The sequence below is a fragment of the Oryza brachyantha genome, unplaced genomic scaffold (assembly GCF_000231095.2).
Source record: "Oryza brachyantha unplaced genomic scaffold, ObraRS2 ChrUN-Ctg46, whole genome shotgun sequence".
Classification (NCBI taxonomy): Eukaryota; Viridiplantae; Streptophyta; class Magnoliopsida; order Poales; family Poaceae; genus Oryza; species Oryza brachyantha.
This window is the reverse complement of record NW_024427246.1, coordinates 439,294-457,524: the sequence shown is the minus strand read 5'-3', so window position 1 is coordinate 457,524 and position 18,231 is coordinate 439,294. Positions and strand designations below refer to the sequence as shown.

General features: G+C 56.4%; 13 non-coding genes across 13 annotated transcripts; all 13 read right to left on the bottom strand.

The window, feature by feature from the left end:
- Nucleotides 1-7,373: 7,373 nt before the first annotated feature.
- LOC121056420 lies at nt 7,374-7,492 on the bottom strand. Its single transcript, XR_005813278.1, has one exon. It is a non-coding gene; the product is annotated as a 5S ribosomal RNA (ribosomal RNA).
- Nucleotides 7,493-8,282: 790 nt separating this feature from the next.
- On the bottom strand, nt 8,283-8,401 carry LOC121056272. The gene has a single exon (XR_005813137.1). It is a non-coding gene; the product is annotated as a 5S ribosomal RNA (ribosomal RNA).
- A 790-nt stretch (nt 8,402-9,191) lies between these two features.
- LOC121056467 lies at nt 9,192-9,309 on the bottom strand. The gene has a single exon (XR_005813325.1). It is a non-coding gene; the product is annotated as a 5S ribosomal RNA (ribosomal RNA).
- Nucleotides 9,310-10,516: 1,207 nt separating this feature from the next.
- Nucleotides 10,517-10,635, bottom strand: LOC121056334. Its single transcript, XR_005813198.1, has one exon. It is a non-coding gene; the product is annotated as a 5S ribosomal RNA (ribosomal RNA).
- A 790-nt stretch (nt 10,636-11,425) lies between these two features.
- LOC121056465 lies at nt 11,426-11,543 on the bottom strand. The gene has a single exon (XR_005813323.1). It is a non-coding gene; the product is annotated as a 5S ribosomal RNA (ribosomal RNA).
- A 1,207-nt stretch (nt 11,544-12,750) lies between these two features.
- On the bottom strand, nt 12,751-12,869 carry LOC121056333. Its single transcript, XR_005813197.1, has one exon. It is a non-coding gene; the product is annotated as a 5S ribosomal RNA (ribosomal RNA).
- Nucleotides 12,870-13,659: 790 nt separating this feature from the next.
- On the bottom strand, nt 13,660-13,778 carry LOC121056254. The gene has a single exon (XR_005813120.1). It is a non-coding gene; the product is annotated as a 5S ribosomal RNA (ribosomal RNA).
- Nucleotides 13,779-14,568: 790 nt separating this feature from the next.
- LOC121056351 lies at nt 14,569-14,687 on the bottom strand. Its single transcript, XR_005813212.1, has one exon. It is a non-coding gene; the product is annotated as a 5S ribosomal RNA (ribosomal RNA).
- Nucleotides 14,688-15,059: 372 nt separating this feature from the next.
- LOC121056464 lies at nt 15,060-15,177 on the bottom strand. Its single transcript, XR_005813322.1, has one exon. It is a non-coding gene; the product is annotated as a 5S ribosomal RNA (ribosomal RNA).
- Nucleotides 15,178-15,549: 372 nt separating this feature from the next.
- On the bottom strand, nt 15,550-15,667 carry LOC121056463. Its single transcript, XR_005813321.1, has one exon. It is a non-coding gene; the product is annotated as a 5S ribosomal RNA (ribosomal RNA).
- Nucleotides 15,668-16,039: 372 nt separating this feature from the next.
- On the bottom strand, nt 16,040-16,158 carry LOC121056252. Its single transcript, XR_005813118.1, has one exon. It is a non-coding gene; the product is annotated as a 5S ribosomal RNA (ribosomal RNA).
- Nucleotides 16,159-16,948: 790 nt separating this feature from the next.
- Nucleotides 16,949-17,067, bottom strand: LOC121056262. The gene has a single exon (XR_005813128.1). It is a non-coding gene; the product is annotated as a 5S ribosomal RNA (ribosomal RNA).
- Nucleotides 17,068-17,857: 790 nt separating this feature from the next.
- Nucleotides 17,858-17,975, bottom strand: LOC121056462. Its single transcript, XR_005813320.1, has one exon. It is a non-coding gene; the product is annotated as a 5S ribosomal RNA (ribosomal RNA).
- Between the last annotated feature and the right edge of the window lie 256 nt (nt 17,976-18,231).

Below are 18,231 nucleotides of genomic sequence, written 5' to 3'. Positions count from 1 at the left end.
CGCGCGCCGTCGCCGGACGAGTGCAAAGCTCGCCCCTCCCACCAGCCGCCGTGGTCGTCGTCTTCTCCGTGTCGCCGACGTCTGGCCGCCGTCGCTTGCGCCCGCGCGTGCCGCGACGTCGCCGCTCGCCAGTCGCCGTCGCCGCTGTTCTGCCGGGTTGCGCCCGTGCGTCGCCGCCCCGATCGTCGACGCCGTCGCGCCGTCGCCGTGCGCCGCCGCCGCCGCGTCGCCCGCCGCTCCCACCGATCGCCACCGTCCGCCCGAGCCCGCGCGCTCCCCTCCTCTCTGTTCCCCTCACGCTGACGAGTGGGTCCCACCCGTCAGTCGTCCCCGCGCCCGCCTCCTCTCTCTCTCTCCTCCCCGGGCCCGCGTGTCAGTCTCTCCCTCTCCCCTTCTCTCACCGATAGGTGGCCCCCACCTGTCAGCCGTCAGCTTCCTCTCTCCTCGCTGACGTCAGCAGCCCCATTAATTGCGGAATAATTGATTTAGGACTTTTCTGTTTAGCTAAAAAACCCATAAAACTTCTAAAATTCATAAGTAATTCATCTAGTCTCCGTTTAGGTCCATTCAAGTTTCATTAAATCTAGAAAAATGCCAAGAATCCATTAAAAATAGTTTGTTTCTCTGTTTCAGTAGTTTTATAGCCTGTTTTGTTTGTTTTGCCTTGTTTGTCGTAGGTTTTGACCCTGTCGCAGCGCCGTTCGTTCTCGAAGTCGTCGCCGAAGTTCCTCGTGGGTCTAAGCAAGGCAAGTGGCACCCTTCTTTGATCATATTGAACCTATGTTTATAAAATTCCCCGCTTTTACATTCAAACATGCATTGTTTTATGCAAATCTATTTATTGTATTTATCTATTGGGCAATTACCTATATATCCGTTGATCCTCAGTCATTATTATTGTCATCCCAGGCTTAATTTGACTAGAATTAGGGTTAGTCAATGCTTAGCCATGCTTAGTTCAACTAGCTCACCAATTATTATTCAATTATTGTTGCACCTTGGTACACCTTTAATGGTTGCTACCATTATTCATTTCCCGTTGAGGATTAATACAACTAAAATATTGCTTATGGTGGGCTGTGGGTGCATGGTTTTGAGAGTCGTACCCACGGCAATTAAGGACCAGTTCTCAGGAAACCCTGAAGGTCTTACACGTACTAACCACAAGCCAGAATGGGCAACGGTGAGACTCGTGATCTAGCTTGTCCCTATTCGACGTACCCAGGCAAGGGTAGGCGTGATGGAGTATGGACGGGCAACCGTGGTGTAACGAAAGCTTCTCCTGCTTCCGGATCTATCAAGGCACAAGAGGGGATTGCCCGACTTGGTGTAAAGGAGGGGGTGAAACCTGAAGTGTGGTGCGATTGTCTAGGGAGGGTTAGGTGAAAGGTCTTATCATGGTTTCCGTACTGAGGTATCATGGTGATACGTTGGGGCATGGTAACATGCTTGGCAGCCATGTCTTGTGGGTAAAGTTGTACACCTCTGCAGAGTAAAACTATTCGAATAGCCGTGCCCGCGGTTATTGGGCGAACTGACAGACTCACTGGTATTAGATGAACCTCTTTAATAATTTTATTAATCTTGGAATTGGTTTGACCCTGCGCAACGTGGTTTAACGTTGGACAGAGGGTTGACCCTGTCGCTACGTGGTGTAACGTTCGACAGCGGTCTGGGCCTGTTGCAACGTGGTGTAACGTTGGACAGTGGATGATTATTTTAAATGTTACTTTACTTTTATTTCAGTCTATTTTATCTACTGTTTTGCTAAATTACTGCAGCTTTTGTGCAAGTTAACCTTAGCCTATCCTTGTTACCCTATTGCATTCAGTATTCTCCCTCGGGTGTTACTTGTTGAGTACGGTGGTTTGTACTCAGCCTTGCTTAATTTTTCCCCCACCAGAGCAAGTGCCAGAGCCTGTGTCAGAAGAAGGTTGTTCCGAAGGTTGAAGTAAGGTTCAGTCCGCCGTCGAGAGTGCCTGTGGTGTGGAGCCGTCTTCACCAGCTGAAGCTGAAGATTAGATGGTTTAGTTTGTTTTCGTTTTCCACTGCATTTCGATAGATAATTGTTTTTATTTGTTTTTAAGTCGTGGAACTGTGTATTGATTTGTCATAGTGTGTACTCGGGCTGATGCCTGGACCGATATTTAATACATGCTATTGTTCAGAAATTTGGTGTAAATTTCTGGGCGTGACAAGTTGGTATCAGAGCCAATCTTGACCGTAGGATGAGCCAAATGGAAACCCTAGGAGCCCTTCTTCATATGCATTAGGTTTTGCAAAATTTGAGTCGTTTGCAAAGAAAAAGGGGTGTTGAGTCTTTTGGTTTTGAAAATTTAGTGGGCATACTTGCTTCTCAAACCTTGATCTCTCTATATGTGTGTCATCCCATCGACGAGCCCGTGCCTTCGTCGCAGCAGTCGTCAGCAACTTCAGCCGATCAAGTGTCAAGGCCGAAGAGTCAAGTTCTTCCAGAGGTGAAGAGTCGGGTCTACGCTACTCCAAGCGTCGCTCTCAAGTTGAAGATGGAGTCGTTGAAGAGTCAAGCGTGCTTCTTCAGTCGTCGCAGCCATTTCGAGCCGTAGACGTTACCCTAGCATCGTCTTTTAGACGTTGCTTGGTAGTTTTTGTGTGTGTAGGTTTGTTTTGGGGTTAGCGGTTCACCATACCGAGTAGTGGCGTTATGGTCGTACCACCAGGAGTTGAGTGCTCTTTTAAGTGTTTTAATCAAGATCATAAAATTTCAGTCGAATAATTCAGAAAAGCCCCTTTGAATTTCTCCTCTCCCTTTGTTCTCTCCTTCTGCTCTGAAGATGGTGAACACTAGGAACGACAACGACCGCAACAACACCGGTGCAACTGGAAGTGAAGAAAACCAAGGAGTTCTGCAACCTCTAGGCTGCTTGTCTGCACCTCTTTAACAGCTCCTCCGAATCTCGAGGACGAGATTCTATTAAGGGGGGTGGATTTGTCACGCCCGGAGTTTTGTCCTAAGCCTAAAATCGTAAAAAGAAATTCGTAAATAACAATTGGTTTAATTAACTCAGGAAAAATCCCTCTAAAAGGAATTAATTTAATTAAATCGAGGTTCCAAATCGACTAACTGGATTTAAATTCAAATTGCAGAACAATAAAATTTGGCCAAACAAATTAATTTAAAACTCGGCAAAAGTGGGGTTTTCCTTTTTCCCTCCTTTTTCCTTTCTTTTTCCCTTCCTTCTCAAATTGGGCCGAAGTCCAATTTTCCTCCCTTCCTTTTCTTTTTCCTTTTTCTTTTTCCTCTCCTCCTTCCCGGGCCGGCCCAGCCGAACCGGCCCACCTCTCCCCGCCCGGCCGGCCCAGCCGAGCCGGCCTTCCGCTCCGTCCCCGCGCACGCGCGCACCTCCTCCCGGTCGGGCCGCCTCGGCCCAGCTCGCCCGCTCCCGCGCCCGCGCCGCGAGTCTGCGCCGCCTCCGTCCTCTCTCGCGCCACTGACAGGTGGGGCCCACCTGTCAGCGACCGAAACCCCGCCTCCGCGCCAGATCGCGCCCGCGCCGCGCCGCACCGGCCGAGTCCGCCTCCGCCCCGACACCTCCGGACGTCGCGCTGCCGCTGCAACCACCGCCGCAACCGCCGCCGCCGAGTTCACCGCGTCGTCGACTCGGTCTCCACCGGGCGCTCCGCCCTAGCCGGTGCCGCCACCTATAAAATCCCCGCGCTGCCGCCCCGCCGCCACTTTCCCCCTCTCCGCTCGACGCTCCCCACCGTCGCCGTCAGCTGCCGATCTTCTTGTCGGCCGTCGGACGTCGCCGCCCACCCGCGTCACCACCGCCGCCTCGTCTTCGCTGATCTCCCGCCGGCCTCCGTCGCTGCCGGTGTGCACCCGAGCGTCGTCGCCGCTCCTTCGTCCCTCCCGCCGCCGTGCCCGTCGTCTCGACGCCGTCGGCCGATCTCGTCACCGTGCGTCGCCAGCCGCCGCGCGTCCGCGTCATCACCTCCGCCTCGCCCTCGCCGACGCACCGCCTTCTTTGTCGCCGCCGGTGAGCGTTTCCCCTCTCCCTCTCCCGTTTCCTCCATCATCGCCTCCGAGCTCACCCCCGCGCCGTTGTCGTCGGACTCCGCCGGTCGCCGGCGGCCCCTGCCAGACTGTCGCCCAGCTCCGCCGTCGTCACGCTGTCCTACCGCCACCCACGCCTTCCCGCATGGCCGCTTCCCGCGCCCGCCCGCCGTCGCTGTGCCGCCGTGCCATCCTCGCCGTGCGCCGCGCTCGGTCGCACGCCACGCGCTGTCGTCGAACGCCGGTCGTCGTCGTCGCGCCGTCGTCGCCGACGCCGTCGTTGCTACGCCATCGCCACCTCCCCAGCTGAACGCCGCATCCCATCCCCCTCTCCCTCGCGACGCCGTCGCTGAGCTCCTCCGCCCGCCGCGCTGCTGGCTGACTCACCGCCGCGCCGCCCCGATCCCTCTCCCTCTCGGCCATGTCTCCACGCCGCCGTTCCCCACTTCGTCGCAATCGTCATCTTTGCGTCGCCGTCGCCCCTCCGCCCACCACCACCTTCATCTCCGCCCTTCGTCACCGTCGTCGCACGGTCGCCAAGCCCCGCTGCCGGCGTTCGTCACCGTCTTTCCCTCCCGCCGCTCGTCGCCGCTCTGGGCCGCGCCACCCCGTTGCGGTCTCCACCTCCATCCCGCTGTCGCCGACCGGTTGCCACGCTCGTCGTCGCCGGTAAGCGTCCCCGCACCGCGCATTCCTCCGTCGTGCCGTCGCCGTCGCGCCCGGTCGCCCCACCGCCGCCAATCGATCTCCGCCGCCACCGCCGATCTTCCGCTCTCACCCGCGTCGCCACCACCGCCTCGATCTCGCCGACCCGCCCGCGCTCTCGCCGCCGCCGGTGAGCACCCGCATCCTCCTCCCCTCTCTCTCCCCCCTTCCGGCCGACCGCCGCCGAGCCGCGCGCCGTCGCCAGACGAGTGCGAAGCTCGCCCCTCCCGCCAGCCGCCGTGGTCGTCGTCGCCTCCGCGTCGCCGACGTCTGGCCGCCGTCGCTTGCGCCCGCGCGTGCCGCGCCGTCGCCGCTCGCCAGTCGCCGTCGCCGCTGTTCTGCCAGGTTGCGCCCGTGCGTCGCCGCCCCGACCGTAGCCGCTCGCCGGTCGTCGCCGTCGCGCCGCCGTCGCCGTGCGCCGCCGCCGCCGCGTCGCCCGCCGCTCCCGCCGGTCACCGCCGTCCGCCCGAGCCCGCACGCTCCCCTCCTCTCTGTTCCCCTCACGCTGACGAGTGGGTCCCACCCATAAGTCGTCCCCGCGCCCGCCTCCTCTCTCTCTCCTCCCTGGGCCCGCGTGTCAGTCTCTCCCTCTCCCCTTCTCTCACCGACAGGTGGCCCCCACCTGTCTGCCGTCAGCTTCCTCTCTCCTCGCTGACGTCAGCAGCCCCATTAATTGCGCAATAATTGATTTAGGACTTTTCTGTTTAGCTAAAAAACCCAGGAAACTTCTAAAATTCATAAGTAATTCATCTAGTCTCCGTTTAGGTCCATTCAAGTTTCATTAAATCCAGAAAAATGTCAAGAATCCATTAAAAATAGTTTCTTTCTCTGTTTCAGTAGTTTTATAGCCTGTTTTGTTTGTTTTGCCTTGTTTGTCGTAGGTTTTGACCCCGTCGCAACGCCGTTCGTTCTCGAAGTCGTCGCCGAAGTTCCTCGTGGGTCTAAGCAAGGCAAGTGGCACCCTTCTTTGATCATATTGAACCTATGTTTATAAAATTCCCCGCTTTTACATTCAAACATGCATTGTTTTATGCAAATCTATTTATTGTATTTATCTATTGGGCAATTACCTATATATCCGTTGATCCTCATTCATTATTATTGTCATCCCAGGGTTAATTTGACTAGAATTAGGGTTAGTCAATGCTTAGCCATGCTTAGTTCAACTAGCTCACCAATTATTATTCAATTATTGTTGCACCTTGGTACACCTTTAATGGTTGCTAACCACAAGCCAGAATGGGCAACGGTGAGACTCGTAATCTAGCTTGTCCCTATTCAACGTACCCAGGCAAGGGTAGGCGTGATGGAGTATGAACGGGCAATCGTGGTGTAACGAAAGCTTCTCCTGCTTCCGGATCTACCAAGGCACAAGAGGGGACTGCCCGCTTGGTGTAAAGGAGCGGGTGAAACCTGAAGTGTGGTGCGATTGTCTAGGGAGGGTTAGGTGAAAGGTCTTATCATGGTTTCCGTACTGAGGTATCGTGGTGATACGTTGGGGCATGGTAACATGCTTGGCAGCCATGTCTTGTGGGTAAAGTTGTACACCTCTGCAGAGTAAAACTATTCGAATAGCCGTGCCCGCGGTTATTGGGCGAACTGACAGACTCACTGGTATTAGATGAACCTCTTTAATAATTTTATCAATCTTGGAATTGGTTTGACCCTGCGCAACGTGGTCTAACGTTGGCAGTGTTTTGGGTCTGTCGCAACGTGGTTTAACGTTGGACAGAGGGTTGACCCTGTCGCTACGTGGTGTAACGTTCGACAGCGGTCTGGGCCCGTTGCAACGTGGTGTAACGTTGGACAGTGGATGATTATTTTAAATGTTACTTTACTTTTATTTCAGTCTATTTTATCTACTGTTTTGCTAAATTACTGCAGCTTTTGTGCAAGTTAACCTTAGCCTATCCTTGTTACCCTATTGCATTCACTATTCTCCCTCTCTTGGGTTTTACTTGTTGAGTACGGTGGTTTGTACTCAGCCTTGCTTAATTTTTCCCCCACCAGAGCAAGTGCCAGAGCCTGTGTCAGAAGAAGGTGGTTCCGAAGGTTGAAGTAAGGTTCAGTCCACCGTCGAGAGTGCCTGTGGTGTGGAGCCGTCTTCACCAGCTGAAGCTGAAGATTACATGGTTTAGTTTGTTTTCCTTTTCCGCTGCATTTCGATAGATAATTGTTTTTATTTGTTTTTAAGTCGTGGAACTGTGTATTGATTTGTCATAGTGTGTACTCGGGCTGATGCCTGGACCGAGATTTAATACATGCTATTGTTCAGAAATTTGGTGTAAATTTCTGGGCGTGACACCCTTACCCGTCAGCCCGGGGCGAACCGTGCCGTCGTAGGAGCGAATAAGCGGCTGACTCGTACCGCGGACGAACGGCAGGGTCTCATGAGAGCGAAAAGCGAGATATGTGTACACCGAGCGAACGGCGGGACGTCTATCCCGGACGGAAGGTGGAACGAACGACGGCGTCGCCAGACACGCGCGTCACGAGCGATAAACGCGTAGGCCAAACGAATGGCTCCGGCAAGTACTGAAAACGGTAAAAATGAACGAATGGCTCGACCGAGGTCCCAAAACGGCAAAAATAAACGAATGTCTCGACAAAGAACCCAAAACGGCTAAAAAGGGGGATGCAACACGAGGACGTCGCAAGAGGTCACCCATCCTAGTACTAGTCTCGCCCAAGCACGCTAAACTTTGGAGTTCTGATGGGATCCGGTGCTTTAGTGCTGGTATGATCGCATCCAGCATGTCTCGCACCGCCTGCCCCCTTATGCTCCCCGCGCGCGGCCCTTACCCGTCCGCCCGGGGCGAACCGTGCCGTCGTAGGAGCGAATAAGCGGCTGACTCGTACCGCGGACGAACGGCAGGGTCTCATGAGAGCGAAAAGTGAGATACGTGTACCCCGAGCGAACGGCGGGACGTCTGTCCCGGACGGAAGGTGGAATGAACGACGGCGTCGCCAGACACGCGCGTCACGAGCGATAAACGCGTAGGCCGAACGAATGGTTCCGGCAAGTACTGAAAACGGTAAAAATGAACGAATGGCTCGACCGAGGTCCCAAAACGGCAAAAATAAACGAATGTCTCGAAAAAGAACCCAAAACGGCTAAAAAGAGGGATGCAACACGAGGACGTGCTTTAGTGCTGGTATGATCGCATGCAGCATGTCTCGCACCGCCTGCCCCCTTATGCTCCTAGCGCGCGGCCCTTACCTGTCCGCCCGGGGCGAACCGTGCCGTCGTAGGAGCGAATAAGCGGCTGACTCGTACCACGAACGAACGGCAGGGTCTCATGAGAGCGAGAAGCGAGATACGTGTACCCCGAGCGAACGGCGGGACGTCTGTCCCGGACGGAAGGTGGAACGAACGACGGCGTTGCCAGACACGCGCGTCACGGGCGATAAACGCGTAGGCTGAACAAATGGCCCCGGCAAGTACCAAAAATGGTAAAATTGAACGAATGGCTCGACCGAGGTCCCAAAACGGCAAAAATGAACGAATCTCTCGACAAAGAACCCAAAACGGCTAAAAAGAGGGATGCAACACGAGGACTTCCCACGAGGTCACCCATCCTAGTACTAGTCCCGCCCAAGCACGCTAAACTTCGAAGTTCTGATGGGATCCGGTGCTTTAGTGCTGGTATGATCGCATCCAGCATGTCTCGCACCGCCTGCCCCCTTATACTCCCCGCGCGCGGCCCTTACCCATCCGCCCGGGGCAAACCGTGCCGTCGTAGGAGCGAATAAGCGGCTGACTCGTACCACGAACGAACGGCAGGGTCTCATGAGAGCGAGAAGCGAGATACGTGTACCCCGAGCGAACGGCGGGACGTCTGTCCCGGACGGAAGGTGGAACGAACGACGGCGTCGCCAGACACGCGCGTCACGAGCGATAAACGCGTAGGCTGAACGAATGGCTCCGACAAGTACTGAAAACGGTAAAAATGAACGAATGGCTCGACCGAGGTCGCAAAACGGCAAAAATAAACGAATGTCTCGACAAAGAACCCAAAACGGCTAAAAAGAGGGATGCAACACGAGGACATGCTTTAGTGCTGGTATGATCGCATCCAGCATGTCTCGCACCGCCTACCCCCTAATGCTCCCCGCGCGTGGCCCTTACTCGTTCGCCCGGGGCGAACCGTGCTGTCGTAGGAGCGAATAAGCGGCTGACTCGTACCGCGGACGAACGGCAGGGTCTCACGAGAGCGAAAAGCAAGATACGTGTACCCCGAGCGAACGGCGGGACGTATGTCCCGGACGGAAGGTGGAACGAATGACGGCGTCGCCAGACACACGCGTCACGGGCGATAAACACGTAGGCTGAACGAATGGCCCCGGCAAGTACCGAAAACGGTAAAAATGAACGAATGGCTCGAACGAGGTCCCAAAACGGCAAAAATAAACGAATGTCTCGACAAAGAACCCAAAACGGCTAAAAAGAGGGATCCAACACGAGGACTTCCCAAGAGGTCACCATCCTAGTACTAGTCTCGCCCAAGCACGCTTAACTTCGGAGTTCTGATGGGATCCGGTGCTTTAGGGCTGGTATGATCGCATCCAGCATGTCTCGCACCGCCTGCCCCCTTATGCTCCCCGCGCGCGGCCCTTACCCGTCTACCCGGGGCGAACCGTGTCGTCGTAGGAGCGAATAAGCGGCTGACTCGTACCACGAACGAACGGCAGGGTCTCATGAGAGCGAGAAGAAAGATACGTGTACCCCGAGCGAACGGCGGGACGTCTGTCCCGGACGGAAGGTGGAACGAACGACGGCGTCGCCAGACACGCGCGTCACGAGCGATAAACGTGTAGGCCGAACGAATGGCCCCGGCAAGTACCGACAACGGCAAAAATGAACGAATGGCTCGACCGAGGTCCCAAAACGGCAAAAATAAATGAATGTCTCGACAAAGAACCTAAAACGGCTAAAAAGAGGGATGCAACACGAGGACGTGCTTTAGTGCTAGTATGATCGCATCCAGCATGTCTCGAAACGCCTGCCCCCTTATGCTCCCCGCGCGCGGCCCTTACCCGTCCGCCCGGGGCGAACCGTGCCGTCGTAGGAGCGAATAAGCGGCTGACTCGTACCGCGAACGAACGGCAGGGTCTCATGAGAGCGAAAAGCGAGATACGTGTACCCCGAGCGAACGGCGGGACGTCTGTCGCGGACCGAAGGTGGAACGAACGACGGCGTCGCCAGGCATGCGCGTCACGAGCAATAAACGCGTAGCCCGAACGAATGGCTCTGGCAAGTACCGAAAACGGTAGAAATGAACGAATGGCTCAACCGATGTCCCAAAACGGCAAAAATGAACGAATGTCTCGACAAACAACCCAAAACGGCTAAAAAGAGGGATGCAACACGAGGACGTGTTTAGTGCTGGTATGATCGCATCCAGCATGTCTCGCACCGCCTGCCACCTTATGCTCCCCGTGCGTGGCCCTTACCCGTCCACCCAGGGTGAACCGTGCCGTCGTAGGAGCGAATAAGCGGCTGACTCGTACCGCGGACGAATGGCAGGGTCTCACGAGAGCGAAAAGCGAGATACGTGTACCCCGAGCGAACGGCGGGACGTCTGTCCCGGACGGAAGGTGGAACGAATGACGGCGTCGCCAGACACACGCGTCACGGGCGATAAACGCGTAGGTTGAACAAATGGCCCCGGCAAGTACCGAAAACGGTAAAAATGAACGAATGGCTCGACCGAGGTCCCAAAACGGCAAAAATGAACGAATCTCTCGACAAAGAACCCAAAACGGCTAAAAAGAGGGATGCAACACGAGGACTTCCCGCGAGGTCACCCATCCTAGTACTAGTCTCGCCCAAGCACGCTAAACTTCGGAGTTCTAATGGGATCCGGTGCTTTAGTTCTGGTATGATCGCATCCAGCATGTCTCGCACCGCCTGCCCCCTTATACTCCCAGCGCGCGGCCCTTACCCATCCGCCCGGGGCAAACCGTGCCGTCGTAGGAGCGAATAAGCGGCTGACTCGTACCACGAACGAACGGCAGGGTCTCATGAGAGCGAGAAGCGAGATACGTGTACCCCGAGCGAACGGCGGGACGTCTGTCCCGGACGGAAGGTGGAACGAACGACGGCGTCGCCAGACACGCGCGTCACGAGCGATAAACGCGTAGGCTGAACGAATGGCTCCGACAAGTACTGAAAACGGTAAAAATGAACGAATGGCTCGACCGAGGTCGCAAAACGGCAAAAATAAACGAATGTCTCGACAAAGAACCCAAAACGGCTAAAAAGAGGGATGCAACACGAGGACATGCTTTAGTGCTGGTATGATCGCATCCAGCATGTCTCGCACCGCCTACCCCCTAATGCTCCCCGCGCGTGGCCCTTACTCGTTCGCCCGGGGCGAACCGTGCTGTCGTAGGAGCGAATAAGCGGCTGACTCGTACCGCGGACGAACGGCAGGGTCTCACGAGAGCGAAAAGCAAGATACGTGTACCCCGAGCGAACGGCGGGACGTATGTCCCGGACGGAAGGTGGAACGAATGACGGCGTCGCCAGACACACGCGTCACGGGCGATAAACACGTAGGCTGAACGAATGGCCCCGGCAAGTACCGAAAACGGTAAAAATGAACGAATGGCTCGAACGAGGTCCCAAAACGGCAAAAATAAACGAATGTCTCGACAAAGAACCCAAAACGGCTAAAAAGAGGGATCCAACACGAGGACTTCCCAAGAGGTCACCATCCTAGTACTAGTCTCGCCCAAGCACGCTTAACTTCGGAGTTCTGATGGGATCCGGTGCTTTAGGGCTGGTATGATCGCATCCAGCATGTCTCGCACCGCCTGCCCCCTTATGCTCCCCGCGCGCGGCCCTTACCCGTCTACCCGGGGCGAACCGTGTCGTCGTAGGAGCGAATAAGCGGCTGACTCGTACCACGAACGAACGGCAGGGTCTCATGAGAGCGAGAAGAAAGATACGTGTACCCCGAGCGAACGGCGGGACGTCTGTCCCGGACGGAAGGTGGAACGAACGACGGCGTCGCCAGACACGCGCGTCACGAGCGATAAACGTGTAGGCCGAACGAATGGCCCCGGCAAGTACCGACAACGGCAAAAATGAACGAATGGCTCGACCGAGGTCCCAAAACGGCAAAAATAAATGAATGTCTCGACAAAGAACCTAAAACGGCTAAAAAGAGGGATGCAACACGAGGACGTGCTTTAGTGCTAGTATGATCGCATCCAGCATGTCTCGAAACGCCTGCCCCCTTATGCTCCCCGCGCGCGGCCCTTACCCGTCCGCCCGGGGCGAACCGTGCCGTCGTAGGAGCGAATAAGCGGCTGACTCGTACCGCGAACGAACGGCAGGGTCTCATGAGAGCGAAAAGCGAGATACGTGTACCCCGAGCGAACGGCGGGACGTCTGTCGCGGACCGAAGGTGGAACGAACGACGGCGTCGCCAGGCATGCGCGTCACGAGCAATAAACGCGTAGCCCGAACGAATGGCTCCGGCAAGTACCGAAAACGGTAGAAATGAACGAATGGCTCAACCGATGTCCCAAAACGGCAAAAATGAACGAATGTCTCGACAAACAACCCAAAACGGCTAAAAAGAGGGATGCAACACGAGGACGTGTTTAGTGCTGGTATGATCGCATCCAGCATGTCTCGCACCGCCTGCCACCTTATGCTCCCCGTGCGTGGCCCTTACCCGTCCACCCAGGGTGAACCGTGCCGTCGTAGGAGCGAATAAGCGGCTGACTCGTACCGCGGACGAATGGCAGGGTCTCACGAGAGCGAAAAGCGAGATACGTGTACCCCGAGCGAACGGCGGGACGTCTGTCCCGGACGGAAGGTGGAACGAATGACGGCGTCGCCAGACACACGCGTCACGGGCGATAAACGCGTAGGTTGAACAAATGGCCCCGGCAAGTACCGAAAACGGTAAAAATGAACGAATGGCTCGACCGAGGTCCCAAAACGGCAAAAATGAACGAATCTCTCGACAAAGAACCCAAAACGGCTAAAAAGAGGGATGCAACACGAGGACTTCCCGCGAGGTCACCCATCCTAGTACTAGTCTCGCCCAAGCACGCTAAACTTCGGAGTTCTAATGGGATCCGGTGCTTTAGTTCTGGTATGATCGCATCCAACATGTCTCCAACCGCCTGCCCCCTTATGCTCCCCGCGCGCGGCCCTTACCCGTCCGCCCGGGGCGAACCGTGTCGTCGTAGGAGCGAATAAGCGGCTGACTCGTACCACAAACGAACGGCAGGGTCTCATGAGAGCGAGAAGCGAGATACGTGTACCCCGAGCGAACGGCGGGACGTCTGTCCCGGACGGAAGGTGGAACGAACGACGGCGTCGCCAGGCACGCGCGTCACGAGCGATAAACGCGTAGGCCGAATGAATGGCTCCGGCAAGTACTGAAAACGGTAAAAATGAAAGAATGGCTCGACCGAGGTCCCAAAACGGCAAAAATAAACGAATGTCTCGAAAAAGAACCCAAAACGGCTAAAAAGAGGGATGCAACACGAGGACGTGCTTTAGTGCTGGTATGATCGCATGCAGCATGTCTCGCACCGCCTGCCCCCTTATGCTCCTAGCGCGCGGCCCTTACCTGTCCGCCCGGGGCGAACCGTGCCGTCGTAGGAGCGAATAAGCGGCTAACTCGTACCGCGGACGAACGGCAGGGTCTCATGAGAGCGAAAAGCGAGATACGTGTACCCTGAGCGAACGGCGGGACGTCTGTCCCGGACGGAAGGTGGAACGAACGACGGCGTCGCCAGACATGCGCGGCACGAGCGATAAACGCCTAGGCCGAACGAATGGATCCGGCAGGTACCGACAACGGTAAAAATGAACGAATGGCTCGACCGAGGTCCCAAAACGGCAAAAATAAACGAATGTCTCGACAAAGAACCCAAAACGGCTAAAAAGAGGGATGCAACACGAGGACTTCCCACGAGGTCACCCATACTAGTACTAGTCTCGCCCAAGCACGCTAAACTTCGGAGTTCTGATGGGATCCGGTGCTTTAGTGCTGGTATGATCGCATCCAGCATGTCTCGCACCGCCTGCCCCCTTATGCTCCCCGCGCGCGGCCCTTACCCATCCGCCCGGGGCGAACCGTGCCGTCGTAGGAGCGAATAAGCGGCTGACTCGTACCACGAACGAACGGCAGGGTCTCATGAGAGCGAGAAGCGAGATACGTGTACCCCGAGCGAACGGCGGGACGTCTGTCCCGGACGGAAGGTGGAACGAACGACGGCGTCGCCAGACACGCGCGTCACGAGCGATAAACGTGTAGGCCTTACGAATGGCTCCGGCAAGTTCCGAAAACAGTAAAAATGAACGAATGGCTCGACCGACGTCCCAAAACAGCAAAAATGAACGAATGTATCGACAAAGAACCAAAAACAGCTAAAAAGAGGGATGCAACACGAGGACGTGCTTTAGTGCTGGTATGATCGCATCCAGCATGTCTCGCACCGCCTGCCCCCTTATGCTCCCCGCGCGTGGCCATTACCCGTCCGCCCGGGGCGAACCGTGCCGTCGTAGGAGCGAATAAGCGGCTGACTCGTACCGCGGACGAACGGCAGGGTCTCATGAGAGCGAAAAGCGAGATACATGTACCACGAGCGAACGGCGGGACGTCTGTCCCGGACGGAAGGTGGAACGAACGACGGCGTCGCCAGACACGCGCGTCACGGGCGATAAACGCGTAGGCTGAACAAATGGCCCCGGCAAGTACCGAAAATGGTAAAATTGAACGAATGGCTCGACCGAGGTCCCAAAACGGCAAAAATGAACGAATCTCTCGACAAAGAACCCAAAACGGCTAAAAAGAGGGATGCAACACGAGGACTTCCCACGAGGTCACCCATCCTAGTACTAGTCTCGCCCAAGCACGCTAAACTTCGAAGTTCTGATGGGATCCGGTGCTTTAGTCCTGGTATGATCGCATCCAGCATGTCTCGCACCGCCTGCCCCCTTATACTCCCCGCGCGCGGCCCTTACCCGTCCGCCCGGGGCGAACCGTGCCGTCGTAGGAGCGAATAAGCGGCTGACTCGTACCACGAACGAACGGCAGGGTCTCATGAGAGCGAGAAGCGAGATACGTGTACCCCGAGCGAACGGCGGGACGTCTGTCCCGGACGGAAGGTGGAACGAACGACGGCGTCGCCAGACACGCGCGTCACGAGCGATAAACGCGTAGGCTGAACGAATGGCTCCGACAAGTACTGAAAACGGTAAAAATGAACGAATGGCTCGACCGAGGTCGCAAAACGGCAAAAATAAACGAATGTCTCGACAAAGAACCCAAAACGGCTAAAAAGAGGGATCCAACACGAGGACTTCCCAAGAGGTCACCATCCTAGTACTAGTCTCGCCCAAGCACGCTTAACTTCGGAGTTCTGATGGGATCCGGTGCTTTAGGGCTGGTATGATCGCATCCAGCATGTTTCGCACCGCCTGCCCCCTTATGCTCCCCGCGCGCGGCCCTTACCCGTCTACCCGGGGCGAACCGTGCCGTCGTAGGAGCGAATAAGCGGCTGACTCGTACCGCGGACGAACGGCAGGGTCTCACGAGAGCGAAAAGCAAGATACGTGTACCCCGAGCGAACGGCGGGACGTCTGTCCCGGACGGAAGGTGGAATGAATGACGGCGTCGCCAGACACACGCGTCACGGGCGATAAACACGTAGGCTGAACGAATGGCCCCGGCAAGTACCGAAAACGGTAAAAATGAACGAATGGCTCGACCGAGGTCCCAAAACGGCAAAAATAAACGAATGTCTCGACAAAGAACCCAAAACGGCTAAAAAGAGGGATCCAACACGAGGACTTCCCAAGAGGTCACCATCCTAGTACTAGTCTCGCCCAAGCACGCTTAACTTCGGAGTTCTGATGGGATCCGGTGCTTTAGGGCTGGTATGATCGCATCCAGCATGTTTCGCACCGCCTGCCCCCTTATGCTCCCCGCGCGCGGCCCTTACCCGTCTACCCGGGGCGAACCGTGCCGTCGTAGGAGCGAATAAGCGGCTGACTCGTACCGCGGACGAACGGCAGGGTCTCATGAGAGCGAAAAGCGAGATACGTGTACCCCGAGCGAACGGCGGGACGTCTGTCCCGGACGGAAGGTGGAACGAACGACGGCGTCGCCAGACATGCACGGCACGAGCGATAAACGCCTAGGCCGAACGAATGGCTCCGGCAAGTACTGAAAATGGTAAAAATGAACGAATGGCTCGACCGAGGTCCCAAAACGGCAAAAATAAACGAATGTCTCGACAAAGAACCCAAAACGGCTAAAAAGAGGGATGCAACACGAGGACTTCCCACGAGGTCACCCATACTAGTACTAGTCTCGCCCAAGCACGCTAAACTTCGGAGTTCTGATGGGATCCGGTGCTTTAGTGCTGGTATGATCGCATCCAGCATGTCTCGCACCGCCTGCCCCCTTATGCTCCCCGCGCGCGGCCCTTACCCGTCCGCCCGGGGCGAACCGTGCCGTCGTAGGAGCGAATAAGCGGCTGACTCGTACCACGAACGAACGGCAGGGTCTCATGAGAGCGAGAAGCGAGATACGTGTACCCCGAGCGAACGGCGGGACGTCTGTCCCGGACGGAAGGTGGAACGAACGACGGCGTCACCAGACACGCGCGTCACGAGCGATAAACGTGTAGGCCTTACGAATGGCTCCGGCAAGTTCCGAAAACGGTAAAAATGAACGAATGGCTCGACCGACGTCCCAAAACAGCAAAAATGAACGAATGTATCGACAAAGAACCAAAAACGGCTAAAAAGAGGGATGCAACACGAGGACGTGCTTTAGTGCTGGTATGATCGCATCCAGCATGTCTCGCACCGCCTGCCCCCTTATGCTCCCCGCGCGTGGCCATTACCCGTCCGCCCGGGGCGAACCGTGCCGTCGTAGGAGCGAATAAGCGGCTGACTCGTACCGCGGACGAACGGCAGGGTCTCATGAGAGCGAAAAGCGAGATACGTGTACCACGAGCGAACGGCGGGACGTCTGTCCCGGACGGAAGGTGGAACGAACGACGGCGTCGCCAAACACGCGCGTCACGGGCGATAAACGCGTAGGCTGAGCAAATGGCCCCGGCAAGTACCGAAAATGGTAAAATTGAACGAATGGCTCGACCGAGGTCCCAAAACGGCAAAAATGAACGAATCTCTCGACAAAGAACCCAAAACGGCTAAAAAGAGGGATGCAACACGAGGACTTCCCACGAGGTCACCCATCCTAGTACTAGTCTCGCCCAAGCACGCTAAACTTCGAAGTTCTGATGGGATCCGGTGCTTTAGTGCTGGTATGATCGCATCCAGCATGTCTCGCACCGCCTGCCCCCTTATACTCCCTGCGCGCGGCCCTTACCCATCCGCCCGGGGCGAACCGTGCCGTCGTAGGAACGAATAAGCGGCTGACTCGTACCACGAACGAACGGCAGGGTCTCATGAGAGCGAGAAGCGAGATACGTGTACCCCGAGCGAACGGCGGGACGTCTGTCCCGGACGGAAGGTGGAACGAACGACGGCGTCGCCAGACACGCGCGTCACGAGCGATAAACGCGTAGGCTGAACGAATGGCTCCGACAAGTACTGAAAACGGTAAAAATGAACGAATGGCTCGACCGAGGTCGCAAAACGGCAAAAATAAACGAATGTCTCGACAAAGAACCCAAAACGGCTAAAAAGAGGGATGCAACACGAGGACATGCTTTAGTGCTGGTATGATCGCATCCAGCATGTCTCGCACCGCCTACCCCCTAATGCTCCCCGCGCGTGGCCCTCACCCGTTCGCCCGGGGCGAACCGTGCTGTCGTAGGAGCGAATAAGCGGCTGACTCGTACCGCGGACGAACGGCAGGGTCTCACGAGAGCGAAAAGCAAGATACGTGTACCCCGAGCGAACGGCGGGACGTCTGTCCCGGACGGAAGGTGGAATGAATGACGGCGTCGCCAGACACACGCGTCACGGGCGATAAACACGTAGGCTGAACGAATGGCCCCGGCAAGTACCGAAAACGGTAAAAATGAACGAATGGCTCGACCGAGGTCCCAAAACGGCAAAAATAAACGAATGTCTCGACAAAGAACCCAAAACGGCTAAAAAGAGGGATCCAACACGAGGACTTCCCAAGAGGTCACCATCCTAGTACTAGTCTCGCCCAAGCACGCTTAACTTCGGAGTTCTGATGGGATCCGGTGCTTTAGGGCTGGTATGATCGCATCCAGCATGTTTCGCACCGCCTGCCCCCTTATGCTCCCCGCGCGCGGCCCTTACCTGTCTACCCGGGGCGAACCGTGCCGTCGTAGGAGCGAATAAGCGGCTGACTCGTACCGCGGACGAACGGCAGGGTCTCATGAGAGCGAAAAGCGAGATACGTGTACCCCGAGCGAACGGCGGGACGTCTGTCCCGGACGGAAGGTGGAACGAACGACGGCGTCGCCAGACATGCGCGGCATGAGCGATAAACGCCTAGGCCAAA